The sequence below is a fragment of the Zalophus californianus genome, chromosome 2 (assembly GCF_009762305.2).
Source record: "Zalophus californianus isolate mZalCal1 chromosome 2, mZalCal1.pri.v2, whole genome shotgun sequence".
Lineage (NCBI taxonomy): Eukaryota > Metazoa > Chordata > Mammalia > Carnivora > Otariidae > Zalophus > Zalophus californianus.
Genome location: NC_045596.1, coordinates 97821828 through 97833262, shown reverse-complemented (window position 1 = coordinate 97833262; position 11435 = coordinate 97821828). Strand labels below are relative to the sequence as shown.

The following is an 11435-nucleotide window of genomic DNA, read 5'->3' as shown; positions in this document are numbered from 1 at the left end:
TAGGTGCAATTTAAGCAAATCAAAATTACCAGGACAATGCAGAGTTTTCACTGTAATTGTAGTTATTTCATTTTGAAAAGTAATTGCACTTTAAAAGTTATGTACATGTTTATGAATAATATAATAGTCTGGAGCATAATAGCAGGATATAAAATCTCCTATCTTTCTATGCCTCTGTTTCAATTTTAGCTGTGAAGTGTTTTTGACTGGCTACAAAATGTATTACCACATTTTGCATTTCAGATAGCAGTGTTTCATCGTTTGTTCTTATTGTCAGAAGTGAAAGGCATGTAACTCATACTAATCTTATCTGTGATGAGGCAAAGTGGTGAGGAGTACTTGCTCTCACTATTTAGGATGGATATTAGGAAACTATTAAAGCTACCTTCTCTAATACCTGGTATAAAATACTGAAAGACCTCTCTTTTCTATTAAACTCTTCAAGTTTCCTCTTGAAGCCAAGGGAATTCCAGTGTAGGTCTCCGAGGGTAGGATTTGGTCTAAGATATTTAAGTGGACGGACACATTAAGATTCTCTAAGTTTTCTTTAAACTTTTTTTGACAGCACACTTTGCTGTGGCCAAATTTGGTCCCTGGTATAGACTCTCAAAAGTTACTGTTCCTACGGCAACCTCATCTACCACCAACTACTTCCCATTCGCTGTATGTCTGTTGGCTCTGAAAATCTCAGAATGCAGTGAACTGTTGCTGTCCCTCCTTCCATGTGGGATGCCACTAGAGCAGCTTTTCCTGAGCCCTTCACTGGTGGGGATCACTAGGAAGACAGGTACATGTGGAAAATTAAGCTCCTCCGCACAGTTCCCCTGTGAAACCTTCTCAGATAGAGCTGACCTTCCAAACGGGGTAAGACCAGCAGTGACACACAACCACTGTAGAAATGATTATCTTCTTTGTAATTCTTGACACTATTATAATTAAAATTTTGTTTATTGTCCGTCTGTCAGTCTCTCTTATCCAACTGTAAAACACTCTAAGAAGGTAGAGATAAGGCCTCTATCATTGAGCCCCTAGTGCCAGGCACAGAGTAAGCACCCAATAACTGTGGAATTAGTCAAATAAAATGGCATATTAACCTTACAGGCTAATTTGACACTTCTACTTTTTTCTAATGTCATAACTTATTTTTCAGGTCATATATTACTATTAATATGATTATAATTACCTATACATTAGCTGGATTTAATATCTCTGTTTTACCTAATACTAAGAAAATATAATCATGCCATCCTAACATAGGATAAAAGAAGCCACTATGGTAGATATTAAATCTTCACCCGCCCAAAGATTCCTATCAAATAATCCTTCTGCCATTAGTCATTAGGTATTTGTTGAACACCCAGTTTGGGTTTAGGGCTGTATTAGGTGCAGGGGACACCACAGAGGTAATATTAAGAGTGATTCTTGTCTTCAGAAGCAAGGTCTCTGTTGGGGGAAATGACTTGTGAAACAATAGCCAACACCATATGGTTGGTTCATGCTGTACAGACTATATTTGTTACAAGTTTCAAAACCAAGATTAATGATTAATTAAAGATTAATGAAATTTAGGAAAGCAGTTTCTAAGAGGCGTAGTGCTTGAGGGGGACATGACATGATGGGCAAGATTTGGATATGAGGGCGGGATGAAGATGTTAGGCAAAAATACCTGGCAAGGGTGGTGCCTGGCTGGCTCAGTCGGGAGAGCATGTGACTTGATCTTGGGGTTGTGAGTTCAAGCCCCACGCTGGGGGGAGAGCTTACTTAAAATACTTGGCAAGGTTGAAGAAATGAAATGGTTACAATATGTTTATCTGAGAGTGAGACCAAACTAATATGATACTATGTGTTGGGTTGAAAATGGAAATCATATGTCATTCAAGGAGTCCTGCAGATTAATGAATGTCCTTGGAAGTGACTGTGAAGCACAAAGTGTGGACTTGGAAACAGACAGCATTAGATGAATCTGAACAGAAGAGAGACAATAAAAATCACATTTACAGGTGCTTAGTGTAGCAGTGGCACCCAGAATGGGCACACAGCAGTCATATGAACAGAGACAGTAGATGCTACATTGTACAGAGTGAAGAAGGAGGTGGAGTCGGGACAGTCCCACTTAAGGGGCTGCTGCACAATCCAGGTGGGGAGTGGTGTGAGGCCAGACCAAGGTGGTTATCAGGGGGAATAAAAATTAAGAGAGACAGGAGAAAAACAAAAAGGAAACGATTACTGATAAATTATGCTTGGGGACAGAAGAATAAAAGTGCCGGTATTAGAAATGCACAAGCTTAGAGTGGAAATTGGCTTGAGCTAATGATGTTCACCTAAGGTTCAGACAGGTGACTAAATGATGGCAAAATCACAATGTTCTCTAAAATAGTTGGATGTTGACAAATAAAAAAAGACAAGGAAACATTTGAAATCAATGGGTCATAGGCAAATCTGGATAGGCTACACAAATTCAATTCCTCAGGAAAGCCTTTTCTGACCAATTTACTCCTCCCCCTTTAGACCAGAGCCCCAGATGATGTAATCTAATTATAATTACATTTTATTTCAGGCTTTTATCACAACTCTTACTAAATGTTATTAGCAACATTATTTGTTTAATGTCTCTCTTTCTGTTAGACTGAAATTTCCAAGGGTATAGGGTGTATGTCATTCCCAGTAATCTTTCAAACAAGAAACAGGATAAAAACATTTTTAAAGGCTAACAAGAGCAACAGGCAAAAACACTTCAGTATAGTGATTATTGTATTCTTTTTTTTTAAGATTTTATTTATTTTGAGAGAGAGAGAGCACAAGCAGAGGGAGCGGCAGGCAGAGGGAGAAGCAGGCTCCCCGCCGAGCAGGGAGCCCGATGAGGGGCTCGATCCCAGGACCCTGGGATCATGGTCTGAGCCGAAGGCAGACGCCCAACTGACTGAGCCACCCAGGCGCCCGATGATTGTATTCTTGAAGTGCTCTCACAAAAATACATTGAAAATTATAGACTTTTGCAGGGTCTGAAGAATTCTCTGAATGACTAAAGAATAGGCACACTAGCCTGCATGTCAGAGAGTTTCCAGGGACACGACTGTCTTTACTGCAAGCAGGGAGTTGACAGCCGTGCTTGCATTTGGAGAGCTCTGATGAGGAATATGCTGAATGACCAAGGAAGTGTAAGTTAAATTAGAAAATCAATAAATCATTTAGGCAGGCATTTTGGAAGAGTCGGAGTAGATACAGGAAAGTTGCAAGGTTGGGCTGGTTATGAACATCACCACTTCATCAGGATTTCCTATAAGGCACACTGAAGGAAATAACATCATATGGGAAGGTAGAGTAACAACAACAGCAACACAGCTAAATTAGTGAACACTTACTACACGCCAATGTGGTGGTGGTAGCTTTTAAAGGTGGCCCTTTAAAAGCTAAGTAACTTGCCCAGGATGCCACCGCTCATAATGGTTGGATCGAGATGGGAACTTGACTGCCTGCAGTGAAGATACCATACACCCAAGAAAGCAACCACAACACTTTTCATGCTAGGAACATGTAGGAAATGGATAGCAGGTAGCTATTATCTTTAGATGCTGCAGTTTCTGCATATGAACATGGGGATACTTGTGGTACCTATTAATAGGGTTTTAATGAGGATTATGAGATAAATATAAAAAGCTCTTAGAAAGTGTCTGGCACATAGAATGAATATACCAAATGTTACCTGTGATGATGATGAGGAGGAGGATGGTGATGATGATGAAGATGATGATGATGATGATATAACTAACATAGGAAATAGGAAATATCCTGAAGGTGGCCAATAAAAATTCACTAAGGGCTTTAAAGGGACAGCTACAAGCATTCCAGTGTAAGCAGAGTTGTGGGAAGAGCAGGAAGTCCACCTTTGATGCAGGAAGCTAAAGTCAGAGCAGTGGAAGAGACTCAATTAGAGGCATAACCCAGCATCATGTCCACACTTGAACTTCTCATTCCTTCCCATTACCCCAGATGAGCTCACATACTCACTGGCTTTTGCTACCATCTATGCTCCAATAAATTACAAATGTTCACTTGTTAGTTCAACTTCCTCTGAGCTCTAGGATTGCAAATTTGAACTATCAACTTGCTGTAGTAACAACAACAACTCACAGAAACTGTATTCTTATTATATGCCAGCCACTGTTTAGCTCCACTGGATTCATGTTACAAGGGAACTCAACCTGTCTAAATTGGACTGTGTGATCTACTCTCTAAAACCATCTTCATCTTCCCATGACCATGTAGTAGCTCATCCCTGACACCTTCTTTTCCCCTTACCTCTGCTTGTCTAAATAAACCCAAGTCCTCTCATTTCCATGTCCCAAAACTCACCTCACCTCTTCAATATACTGCTCGTTCCTAGGCAACGTCCCTCTCACTTGAACTACTGCAACAACTAGCCTCCTCATAAACACTCCGGGCTCCTTTTATACTTTTCTCAGTCCAGCATCAAAGTGCAAATTGGATTGTTTCTTCCCAGCAGAAAATTTATCAATGGCTGCTTATTTCACTTACTGATTAAAATGCAAACTCCTATACATGCCCTACAGACGCTGTGAGGAACGCTTCCCACTCTTACATCTCAGGCCGATTCACTGGTGTGCTCCCCTCCAAATTCCAGGTAAAGGGGTCCTCTTTCAGTTCCCCCAAAGCAACCACCTCTTCTCTGACTCAGAGTCTTCTCACATGCTGTCCTCTTTGGAAGGACTTCCAAACTTCCTCTGGAAGTTTTCTCCTGTGTCTTCATCTGGCTTCATCGTCTGAGTCCTACGGCTTTAAGCATAAATGATGCTGCCTCACAAAATCTCCTTGATTCCCCAGATCTGTCGGGTCTCCCTCTTTACACACTCTCACATCACCACCTACTTTACCTCCGCAGCACATTCCATAAGTGTAATTAGCCATGTGGCTTTTTGTGTAGTATTTCTCCAGAGACTGGAAGCATCTGTAAGTACCTGTCCTGTTCACCTCTATCTTCTAATACCAATCCATTGCTTGCAGTAAGAATATCCTGCCGAATACTTGCTAAATGAGTGAGAAGAGAGCCTGTACTAAATTTTACAACTATCAGCTGCCTTCACAAACGAGGGCAGTGATTAAGTCAACCATCTTCTGTGAATGGATACCTCCACCAGTCACACTGGCCTCAAATAGTCAGGGTGATAATATAAACACTGTGAATGTCAGTGACCACCTTGACCACAGCCACAAGTCAGGCACATCCAGAAGGTACCTCTCATTGAATCTTACTCAAATACCTATTTTTCCCATTCTGATATTTTTTTTCAGAATTTGGCATGGCTAGAGTTGCTTTGTAATGCATGTGTTTTTAAAAAGGAAAATATCTGTTTTCCACCAAGGAAGCATTAGCCATTATTTAATTATATACCATTAACAAAAGGCAGAGGGAGAAATTATATTTTGGAATCCTAAGCCATTCCGTATACATAGAAAAGAACTGAATATATACAAACATACATTTTGCAAAGTATTGTGATCTCTGCAAGGCGAAGCACATACTTGTCACTGGAACCTATCTTTTCTCTTCCACTATCTTCCACCCGCCATCATCCCCAAGTAAAAATCAATTTCTAAATGCAATAGAATCACGTTGAAGTTGGCAGTACAAGAAATGTTGAAAAAAAAGATTGCCATCTGGAAAATGAGTATTAATAACTAAAGAACTTCAGGTTCTAACATAAATGAAAGATATTTAAAAGATCTTGACAACATTCCCCTTTCACAAAATTAACTGTATTTTATAGTGTTGAAAAATGCATTGGGAGGCTTCAAATACATTACATGAATTTGCTAGAAGTAATTTAGTAGTATTAAAAATTGACAAAGAACATGGTCTTCTCTGGGAAGAAAGGTGTGAAACTGTGTCATGTTAATTGAACCCTGCTGTGGTAGGCAAGTCAGATGCTGATTTGCATGGAGTAAGACCAAGAATACACTCTGTCCCTAGAACTGTGGTTTTTCTTTGGGATGGATGGGCAAATAGCTGCACTTGGGGGCACTGGTTTTGATACATTAAATGGAAAATGCCTTTCTATTGCAACTTTCCCTCCTTCTTTGTATTTAGAAATTATCAAGGAAACAATCTTTTTTTTTTTCCACTTCTCTCAATGTTATGCCAGCCAGTGGGGCAAGACAAGAAAACTACCCCACGACTGCTCGCTGTTTGTTCTGCCTGTATGACTTAAAGGAGAAAATGACTCCCAAATCCCCTTAAATTGAGCTACAGTGTATGCATCACTGTATGCCTAATAGCAGGTCATTACGACTACTGCCAGTGAAGCTTTCAGGATCTAATATAACCTTTGTCGTTTTTATGCTTCTTCAGAGTCATGGGAACAAAAGTATTAAACTAATCTCTCCTTGTTTGCCTAGACCATACGATGTAAAGTCACAGATAAGTTTTTGGCTGTGTTTTAGGGGAGGGTACATGAACCAGAGAAGCAGAAGCAGCCGATCTGCAGAGAGGATAATGTAAAAAGAGCAGAAAGGAGCAATGAAGAAATACGATAGGGAGTCCTAGGAAGTCTGAGGTCTTGTTCTATTCATCTCTATCCTATGGATGCATGAACAAAGAAGTCAGACAAATTCTTCCTCTGTTACCTTAGGCATCTTTTTGAGCAAGTGACACTCAACCCAAATGGGCTATCAGGGGAGAGGAAAGAAATCACCTAAACTGGACTATATATACTTCCTTAGGGAAGGCACCACATGTAATGGTCTTGGGCACTGGCTTAAGCCTGACACAATAGGTGCTGAGTAAATATCTCTTGAATGAATAAATGATCGTTTCATATGTAGGAGTACATAAGGGTAGAAGTGGTGGAAATAACTGCAGTGGTACATGAATTGCCTCTATTATATCAAGAGGCGTATCAAGCACAAATGCTTGAAAACCTATAGAGAGACAATGTAATCTGGTGGTTCAGGGCATGTGCACTGGAACCAGACTCAAACTGAATCCCATCTTTACCACTTGCAGGTATATGATCTCAGAAAGCTAAGTAACCTCTCAGTGCCTCAATTTCCTCATTTGTGAAAAGGAAATAATTAGAGCATCTACCTCAGATAATCTTTTAGAAGATTATGTTGAGCTAAAAATTAATATATATATTAGTGCTTAGAACAGTGCCTGGACAAAGTAACCATTCTATGACGGTTAACTGTTGTTTTAAAAACTTTCGTATCTATTACTAAATATCTAGACAACCGTACTAATCAACTTTTGCATTATTCTTTAATTTTTTTCATGTCTATTTGTCCTTTCAGAACAATTTCTACAGTGTTGAACAACAAAGAAGATAGAAAGGATCTCTGAGATCGTCATTTTCCAGGTAAGGGACCAAGGCCCAGAGCTAGCAAGGGAGTTGTCCAAGAGTATGTCTCTCATGGCAGAACGAGGCCTAGAGTTCATATCTAGCTTCATGTTATTCTCAAACATCGTAACCAAAGAAAAGAATTAAAAATGAAAGTGTATGTAAAATGGATAACCCTTCACTGAGATGCTTAAATGTTTAGTATGGGACTTTTAACACTTGATTTTTAAGCTCATGTTTGGTAATAGTAATCAAGAGTTACAGCCCTCAGTAATTTGTAGGAGTTTTTGTGAGATAATTTGTTATACACATTAATTGTAGAAAAGCCTGAATTTTTCTCTAGTTATACAACTTACAGAAAATTGATGAAGAGTGTTTAGAGTAACATGAAGGTCACTGTGATATCCCAGAACCCAAGGATAGTTTTTATTAAAAACAAACACAAAAAACCCAATTGGTTTTCCACAACCAATTATTGGGTACTCCAAGAAAAAATTCAGTTATAAAACAATTTCGAGCATTGTTCAGGCTAATTATCATTATAATGTAAGCTGTTACTTTTGTGGTCTGGCAGCATCCTCTAAACTGGACGGGTGTTTATAGAGTTCATGCATGTCAGTGGGGATGCTTATCTTCAATAGCCTCGCCTCAGGAAAAGCAAACTTCCACGGTTTTTCCCTATCGTCTAAACTGTTAAGCAATTATAAATCCAAGACATTCATTTAGTTGAGAATAGTGTTTTTATCACCAGTTCTATTTCTCTGTTTTTATAGTGCATACAAATCACAAAGTATTTAAATATAGTTTTCTTTGAATATATTTTATACCTTAACAAATACATATTTAAGTTTAAAAATAGGCACTAATCACTAAACAACAATTGAGACTCAATCAGGTTTCAAGGAAGTCATACAAGATTCCCTGAATTGAAAGAAAAAATTGTAATTTCTTTATGGTTTTAAAATTCTGAAACAGCAAGTTGATCACTGAATATTTAGATTTTAGGTTATAATAACTTCTTCAGTATTGAACTGAGTATGTGTGAATATATATTCTATATGGTCCAGAAAAATGAAACTCAATGCCTGGTTATCTCTTCTACTCTATTTTTTTTTTCCAACAAACCTTTCAGTTATACCACAAATTACTCTAATACTTGCTATAATCTTCAGAAATAATACTTTCCTCAAGAAAATGTACTGAAAGAGAAGGTATACCATAACTCAACTGAACTAAACTATAACAAATCTCTCTAGAAAAAGTTTTATCTAAAACATTTTAGTAACCTAAGAATCTTTCATTCTAAAAACTATGAAGAAATTAACTCATGTGACCAGTTTAGTAGTAATATTTCCTTATACAAAGAGAGAAGCCTCTGTTTTACCATTAGGACCATAAAGAAAAACAATAAAAATATGAGAGAAGGTAGATACTGTGTGAACTGGAGAAAGAAAGAAAGAGCTTCTGTTAGGGCAAACCTCTTGATATGTTCAGTACTATTTTTCAAAAGAGTCTCTTTCAAATTTATTTTTGAAATCTCCTTCTCAAATACAGTATTAATAGGAAGCTATAGTTGAAGAAAAAGGGAAAAATGCCCTTCAGCCGGCTATCAGATGTTTGAGGGTTTGTCCTCCATATCATTCTGCTCTGTGGTAAATAGCATTGTTCAATAGTTGATCATATGATATTTTCTAAGGACAAAGAAAAAGTGGGTTGGAGATCAGTTTCACATGTATCTGAATATTTGATTTCTATTTTAATCTAATATGAAGATGTAGCTGTTTATATTACTTAGGAGTGATTTCCTTAAAACTCTTCCCAGATTACATATGTTGCTGTACTTCAATGTGTTTATAAAGAATATAAATTAAATTTCAACTTTAAATGAGTTTGAAGCTTAAATAGTTTCCAGATATTAGAAGAACTAGTTGGAAGATGATCTAGGTAAACCTTTTAAACAATGTTCACTTGGTTCTTTTGAGGAAAAAAAAGTAGACATATTAAATGGAAGACACATGGATTTTCTTTTAAAGCTTCTATATTCAATACATAGCCTGATTATTTCTTTCCAGTTGCATGTAATTTTATTAACTGTGCAATTTTAAACAATGTTTATGAGATGAATTGCATCAAATAGATTTGTTGAGGATCATTACTGTATAGATAGACAGGTAGTTATAGTTTATATCTCTAATGTTGCTTATATATTTCTAGTCCATCAAGCAATACACATGTGTTCTGTTTAACAAATCTGCTGCAGAATAATTACAACTTGTTGGTGGAGATCTAAGCAGTTATAAGGGATCATCTCCTTAATACTTCAATTTTACTTAAGAGAAGCTTTAAAATTACCCAAGAATGATATTTCTGTGTCTCACTTAATTTAATTAAAATGCTCTATTTCTTCTACAAGAATCAAATGAGGCACTTGTTCAATCCTGAAATTTTTAGATTAATTGAAAACAAAGTTGTTATCTCTTACTAGAAGCCCTTCTTACATTTATGAGTGAGCATTAATGGATAGTGTAAATAAACAAATGCACTTACCTGGAATTAAAGTTGAAAGCGCCGACAAGGCTTCAGAAAGTTTCAACAGATAGAAAAGAAACTGAAAGCAGCATCCACTACCACCGGCTTAGGCTTTTTGGCTTCACAAGTGGTAGCATTTCCAGTTATGGCCCAGTACCCTTGTGTTATGTAACATCTTATTAATATTAGCCATCAAACTGCTACCAAGCTGGTGAGGCACTAGAGGGCAAGAGTGTCACATGCAAGACCCGTCGCCAAGGGACAGGCTTTGGTACCACTTCGGGAAGACAGATGCTAACTAAGCTGATAAATAACACGATGCCTGAACGCAACAGCGAACTTGTAATGTTCCTCAAAGAATATTTTAAATGTCAATTTTCTGACGAGCTGCAGAGTTAACAGGTTAATAAGTATGCATAAGCAAATAACCACACCATGCAAAAGTTTCGGGATTATATTTATAAACCTACAGTCATCCGGGAGGCTATTTTTTTTTCATTGTCTAAATAAACTTATTTAAAACATAAGAGCAAAGGCTAATTAAATAATAACTAGTGACAGTTTCAGGACCCCTTCAAACCGCGAGAAACTTGTCCCGATCGAGAGTGCCACCTCGGGAGTCCGCATTCCGAGTCTCCGGGGTCGGGTTCCTGGGCGAGGACCGGCCCCGTCCGTCATCCACGGTGATTACCTCGGGCTGCAGCCGTCCGCGGGATCCTCCTTCCCCTTCCCGGGGTGCTCGGCCTCAGCGACTCCCCGGGGGCAGCCCCGAGGTCCGGGCGCCGTTTGGAGGGGACTCGGTGCCGGGAGCCGGGCGGGGGCGACGCGGACGACCCTTTCCTCGCCCTCCCGGGGACCCCGCGGACGCCGCCGGTGGGCGACTGGGGCTGGTCCGGAGCGCGGGCGGCGCAGGGCTGGCAGAGGCTGCGGGGCGAGCGCGGCGGGCGCGCCGGGGACTCGTGCGCTCGCTCCGACGCGCACCGCGTCCCCGGGACCCGCCCGGCCGCGCCGCCGCCGCCGCCTCCCCGCTCCCGGCCCGCGCGCGCGCCCGCCCGGGGAAGGGGTGGGGACGGGGGCGGGAGCCGGCGGCTGGAGGCGCGTCCATCCGCCTGGCTCGCGCCAGCCCCGGCCTCGGCGTGGTGACCCCGGGTGTCCGGTCCCGGCCGGCGCCTTACGACGGCCGCTGCTGGGAGAGGGTGGAGGCCGCCAAGGATGAGATTGGTCGCGCCGCCTAGGAAGTGGGTGCATCATCCCCTTTGGTCTTGCTCCTGCTGGTGGTGACACAACCTGGCAGGTTGTAAACCAGAGTTGCCTCTGTTTGCCAGCTTTCTGCAAGGCCATGTGTTCCAGTTCCTGAAGACAAGCGGAAGACCAACAATTGAGGCGACATTTTGGATACAAGGTGTGAGGTTGCACTCCTTCGAAACTTCAGTTTGATTAGAAGCCTCAATCGAATGATTTTTTTTAATTATTTTGATCCACTAACATAGCATATGTGAGAGTTTAGTAAGTGGGGGAGGTGGGGTCTTCTAATGATAACTTGTAGTGGCA

At 40.2% G+C, this 11435-nt stretch overlaps 1 protein-coding gene across 2 annotated transcripts in view; it reads right to left on the bottom strand.

Annotated features, from left to right (window-relative positions):
- The window catches only part of NDST3 (N-deacetylase and N-sulfotransferase 3), a 177576-nt gene extending 166757 nt beyond the window's left edge, over positions 1-10819 (bottom strand). For both annotated transcript variants that reach the window (XM_027597405.1, XM_027597406.1), the window contains exon 1: positions 10576-10819. The gene's annotated coding sequence lies outside the window, so the exon portion shown is untranslated. The remainder of the gene's footprint in view (positions 1-10575) is intronic.
- Between the last annotated feature and the right edge of the window lie 616 nt (positions 10820-11435).